The sequence below is a fragment of the Peromyscus californicus genome, unplaced genomic scaffold (genome assembly GCF_007827085.1).
Source record: "Peromyscus californicus insignis strain IS unplaced genomic scaffold, ASM782708v3 Scaffold_10__1_contigs__length_136768540, whole genome shotgun sequence".
Classification (NCBI taxonomy): domain Eukaryota; kingdom Metazoa; phylum Chordata; class Mammalia; order Rodentia; family Cricetidae; genus Peromyscus; species Peromyscus californicus.
In genome coordinates this window covers 62675343-62681313 of record NW_026294391.1, presented here as the reverse complement: position 1 = coordinate 62681313, position 5971 = coordinate 62675343, and the positions used below count along the sequence as shown (strand labels likewise).

Here is a 5971-nt window from a genome sequence, read left to right as displayed (position 1 = left end):
ACTCAGACCCCACAGTTTAGAAAACTGAAGACCAGTATAGTCAAAGTTTTCTCCGGTCCTGCACTGCCCTGTGGTCCCACGTTCTTCCGGTCCCACCTGGCCCCGCAGTCCTGCAGCTGCTTATAAAATAATCACTCAAAGGCTCATATTAATTATAACTGCTTGGCCGTTAGCTCAGGCTTATTACTGACTAGCTCTTACACTTAAATTAACCCATAATTCTTATCTATGTCTAGCCATGTGGCTTGATACCTTTTCTCAGTTCTGCCTTGTCATCTTGCTTCCTCTGTATCTGGCTGGTGACTCCTGACTCTGTCCTTCGTCTTCCCAGAATTCTCCTCTTCTGCTTGCCCTGCCTATACTTCCTGCCTGACTACTGGCCAATCAGAATTTTATTAAACCAGTATACAAAACCATTATCCCACAGCATTTCCCATTTTCTGTCTAAACAAAAAGGAGTGTTTTAACTTTAATGTAGTAAAATTACATATAATAGAATAGTTATCAAGCAAGAATTATAGTTACAATATCTAGTCTATTTGTATTTGGCAAAATTAAAGAAAATATTCTATCTAGCCTATGTTTGTGAGTCTAAAGTTTCATATCTAATTTATCCTTTATCATATAACTATCTAGTCTTCAACTATATCAAAGACTCCAGAAGGATATACTATTACCTAAGTAAACAGGAAATGTATTGTAAGCAACTTCCAAAAATCTAGAATGACAGAGACAGTTGGCTGCCTGGACAGTTACCCAAAGTTCCTCTGTAATGTTGGGGCATCCATTTTTAGCCTATAGGTCTAGAGTCTCTCAGTTGCTTCTCTCTGTATCCTGGAGAATGTCTGGTAGTTTCTTCTGTGAAGCAGGAACCATCTCACCTTGCAAAGTTCAGTGGTCACCGTCCTATGGGTCCTGCATGTCCAGTTTATACAACATACTGTCAATCAGTTGACTCAAGGGCACTTTTTTGCCCAGTGGCTAACTTTTGCCACAAAGAAAGCAAACTCCATAATGAGTTTCTTCAATGCCCATTATCTTCCCTGAAGTAGATTGGTACTGCCAGGAGCAGACATGTCTCAATGCCCAGGAAGTTAAAGTTCTTAAAACATTTTAAATGCCATATTCTGTAGGTCTTTGAAGTGTTTGAAGATTACCTACCTAATTGAAATATATCTATGTATATCTAGAAAACTTAACTAACATGACTACAAGTTTGATTATCATAGATGATTAACTATAAATCTGTATTTCTTAATGATGCATTACAATTTTAAATGAACTGCACAAACATAATACCTTAAACAAGAGTAGAAATATACATACAGTATAACAAAATTAACTTTAAATTTGAATCAATAAACTAAAATCCACAGCAATGTAAAACATTTCAAAAAAATTGTTGCTCTTTAAAAGTAGATTCAATAATCTACCCTTTTATCCTATCATATCTATATCCTATGTACCTATATCATATCCCCCTTTCTTCTTTTAGAAAGAGATTGACTATGGCCAATAACAATTTGTAACCAACAACCTAAATAAAGACAAATATCCATAATACAGTTTTGGGGAATGTGGGCATAGTGTTCTAGGTAGATAGGGGGCACTGGTAGTCTTATAGGGATCCTGAGAAAATTCGAGACAATGGTCAAGTCCTGGGAAGACCAGCTATAACCTTTGCTGATAGGTACCATCTGTTAAGGTTCAGGAGGTCTGGCTTGATCAAATCTGATCCATCTTAACCTGGAAAAAATCCATAGCCTCTTACTTCCTGTGGAAACAAAAGCAGAACCTCCTTTCCAAAGCAACATAAACTTAGATCCAATTTTGAAGTCAAGATACCTTTAAAATACATATATTGGTTTAACTTAGCAGCCTTCAAATGTCTTTCTGCAGTTAAAAATCCCAAAGATAATATAATCCAGACTCTCTGTGTGATTTCCACCTTTACATGGCTTAATTTTTATATTACTTTTACATTCTCTTTAAAGACTTTATTTTTTAAAACTATTTATTTATATAACTGTCTATATTAATTTTCTTTTCTCTTCCAAGCCTACGTACATTTTTACACACACTGTAAACCATTTAAAGTCTTATTCCATCTGAATCTGTCTTTGTAAATCTATTGCTTTAAACTGCAGTGCTTAGGACTGAAGCAAAAGCCTTGGCTGCTGACTCCGCTCACTTCAACTTCCCAATATGGTGGAGATACATTTACCTCCAGCTCTGGGAGCCATGTGCATCACCAACTCTTGGAAGCAGTGAGTCTATGCCTCCATCAAAGCAGCATGTAGCCCAGAAACCATTTTTTTTGTCTGTACTGACAAAAGCTATATCTACCAAGCACCATGCTGCTCTGCTTGCAGATGCCTCTGTGTACTGTGGCGGGAATCCACCATGCTGTAGATCAAGCCCACATGCCACTGTGAACCCACAATACTGTAGCTCATTGCTTGCCTGAGAGACACAACTAAGAAGTTGTTTTTAGCTCTGTTTTTGAATCTTTTTTTTAAAAAGCTTTCTCAGGAGGGAACTCTCGCTCCATGTTGGGCAGCCATTTGTAGTTGGAAATTTTTCTGTGTCCTGCCTGGCCCACAGTCAGGACAAATCTCTTACCCACAGTCCCACAGCCTTTATAAAATAATCACTCAGAGGCTTATATTAATTATAACTGCTTGGTCATTAGCTCAGGCTTATTACTGACTAGCTCTTTCACTTAAAATTTACCCATAATTCTTATCTGTTTAGCCACATGGCTTGGTGTCTTTTCTCAGTTCTGCCTTGTAATCTTGCTTCCTCTGTGTCTGGTTGGTGACTCCTGACTCCACCCTTTCTCTTCCTAATATTCTCCTAGTCTGCTCACCCCACCTCTACTTCCTGCCTGGTTACTGGCCAATCAGTGTTTTATTAAATCAGTGTACAAAAGCATTATCCTACAGCAGACCAGAGATTAGACACATAACCAATATCATACAGTGAGTTATTGAGTATGCTCAATTATGGTTGAATTATTGCTGCACAATATAAGTCAATGTTTAATCCACACTATTTTAAAAACCATTTTCTCCACATGTCAAACCCTATTTTCCATGTAATGTTGCCAGTCCTAAGTCCATATTAAAATACTTGATCCCATTTCATTAATGTTTACATATTAGAACCTACTTGTGACATTGAAGATAGCATGAAATTTAATGTGGTTAATATGTGAAAGCAAATAAGGCTTAAAATAATATAATAGAATTTTCATCTATCAAAACTTTCTGGTCCATATAACATCTTCCTGCATATCACACCTTTGCCAATTCTAATGCACAAACCAGTTGCTTTTTCTCCTACTTTCTACTTCTTATCTAGATTGACAGATATTAGTACTACCTGAAAGGAATAAAACATACTGTTCAATCATCAGTGTCTCAAGGAACATTATATAACAGTGGGAGGAAAGAATTTAAGAGGTGGGGGGCTCCAGAGGCCCACTCCTAGATGAGGAGTTGAAACACTGAGGGAGGAGGGATAGTTACTTCTCTTTGGGAATGTGGCCACTGGCAAATTGCCCATGCCCCAGCGGCTAGCCCCATACTTTTTTACACATGATCACCACTAACTAAACTCTGAGGAATAATAATAATAATAATAATAATAATAATAATAATAATAATAATAAATCAACAATAATAATAGTAGGGACAGATGAGTTGGTAAGTCCCAGGGGTAATTAAAGGGTGATAGCAGATGTTAGATAACATAAAAATACATTTTATACAAGTATGAATGTTTTTAAAAAATAGCAAAAGTTTTATTTTTAAAAGACAGTATTCATTAGTGAACAATTTTTAAAACTTTTGTGTTTAATAAAATACACATGGCATGAAAATGCTGAATATAAACAAGTCTTACCTTGATAAACTCATAGAAACAAAGAACCATTGGCTTCATTTGGAAGGCTCTATACACACTATGTATGTGCTCACAAAATATAAATTGTTAAGTGTCTGATTCAATTTTTTCACTTCCATAAACCCCCAGTGATCATCTAAATCTCTGTCCTTGAAATTAACAAGATGGTGTTAAATTTTAAACTTTTAAATTTTAACTTTTCTTTTATTACCTATCTTAACTCTGCTGATACTTTCTTCAAGAGCTCTCAAAATATTGTTATTGAGTGTTCATTTGCACTGTTTATGCCTATGCTCCACTAATTTGTAAAACTGTAAGACAGGAATATATCTTTTATTAATTTTTGTATCCTTCAACTATTTAGCACAGTCTGGCACATAATAGAAACAACAATATTTCGTGTATCTGTATGTGATATGCAAACACACATGTGCATGTTTACATGCTTGTGGTCACATATGTGTATACATATGGAAGCCTAAAAGTTGATGTCCATGTCTTCCTCAATCATTCTCCATTTTCTTTATTGAGGAAGGACTTCTCAACTGAACCAAGAGCTCAATAATTCTGGCTAGTCTAGCTAGCCAGTTTACCACAGGGATTTCCTGTCTCTGCTTCCCCAGTGCTGGGATGGTAAGCAGCTGCTATGCCTGCCCTCACAATTGGGCAGTGAGAGCTTTATCCTATGAGCCATCTCTTTAGTCTGAGGAACAACTTAATTAGTTATTGACTTGGTTTTTAAAACAGCATGAAAACTTTCTCATAAGTTTCATGAATTTTCATTTATTGGTCCACATAATCCAGTCACTTAAATCAGTACACAGAGAGCAAATAGTCATTTGTAATCTATAATATGGTTGTACCTGTAGCACAAGGACCTAGGTGAGGGACTCTGAGAGGTTGGTAGAGGAAAAAAATAGAAATGAAAGAAGATTCAACTGACAAGAGAAATTCAAGGTAAGAGATGGAAGAAAAATTTTATTTTGTTATGTTGAATACTTTTCAGGAACTTCTCTGATTTTTATATGGTGTTCTCATTGCTAGGATTAGAATTAAATGGGAGAAAAGGTATTCTTCCCTCTGATGAACAGTTCTGAATAATTTGTTTAAGAAATTCACTGATAAATACTGCATTATTGGCTTAGTATATTGCACCACCACTACCACCCCCCGGCACTTCCTCACCCCATACATGTTTTATCAGCGAAGAGCCTCAGGCTAGTTATCTCCTTTCTGTAGACTCCAGAGATCCCTCCTACAAATGAAATGTTTATACTAAATGAACACTAGGGTATCTTAAATTTCTGTCAAGTCTCATTATTTTGTCAATATTTGCAGCAAGGAAAGATCACTGCCTTCGTTCTCAGAACTTCCCACTGTAGTCCTGCTATCAACTGACCGTGGCAAGATGACATGATATTTCTGCACTCTATTTTCCAATCTGTAAAGTCTACAGCTAAGTTCCTAAATGTGTTTCTTGTCTCACTTTATCATTGTCTCGACTCCTCAATACTTTATACACATCACCTGAATTTCTCAGTTTATTATTGGCAGCACAACTTTAGTGATCACCCGAGTTTTCCACAATACCCTATATTCCATCAGTAAGTCTTCCCAAATATTCTTGAAAATACTCCTCACCATGCTCTCTTTGGCAGCATATATACTAAAATTAAAACGATACAAAAAGATTATCATGGCCCCTGCCCAATGATGACATGCAAATTCCTGATGTGTTCCACATAGTTTATATTTTATTTTGTTATTTATATTTGTAAATGAATGAATGGATGGATGAATAAACAAAAATCTTACCACTAGGATAAAGGTTAACAACTGAACTGTCATACCTGCCAGGAGAGAGTAAGTCAGTTTCTCCAATAGAGTGATAGTGGGTAGGTATATTAACCACTCCAGGACAGGCCTCCTGAACATCATATAAAGGATCCCACAGTTTTTGTGTGTGTGCCTGCTTTTATTTGGCTATAGTTTGGTGGGATTTTGCAGGGGAGGGTATTGTTTTGTTGTGATTTCTTGGTTTGGGAGTTTTGTTGTTATATTAGCT

At 36.4% G+C, this 5971-nt stretch overlaps 1 non-coding gene across 1 annotated transcript; it reads left to right on the top strand.

Annotated features, from left to right (window-relative positions):
- The first annotated feature begins 5548 nt into the window (after window positions 1-5548).
- LOC128118448 (U6 spliceosomal RNA) lies at window positions 5549-5654 on the top strand. The gene has a single exon (XR_008221221.1). It is a non-coding gene; the product is annotated as a U6 spliceosomal RNA (small nuclear RNA).
- Window positions 5655-5971: the final 317 nt, after the last annotated feature.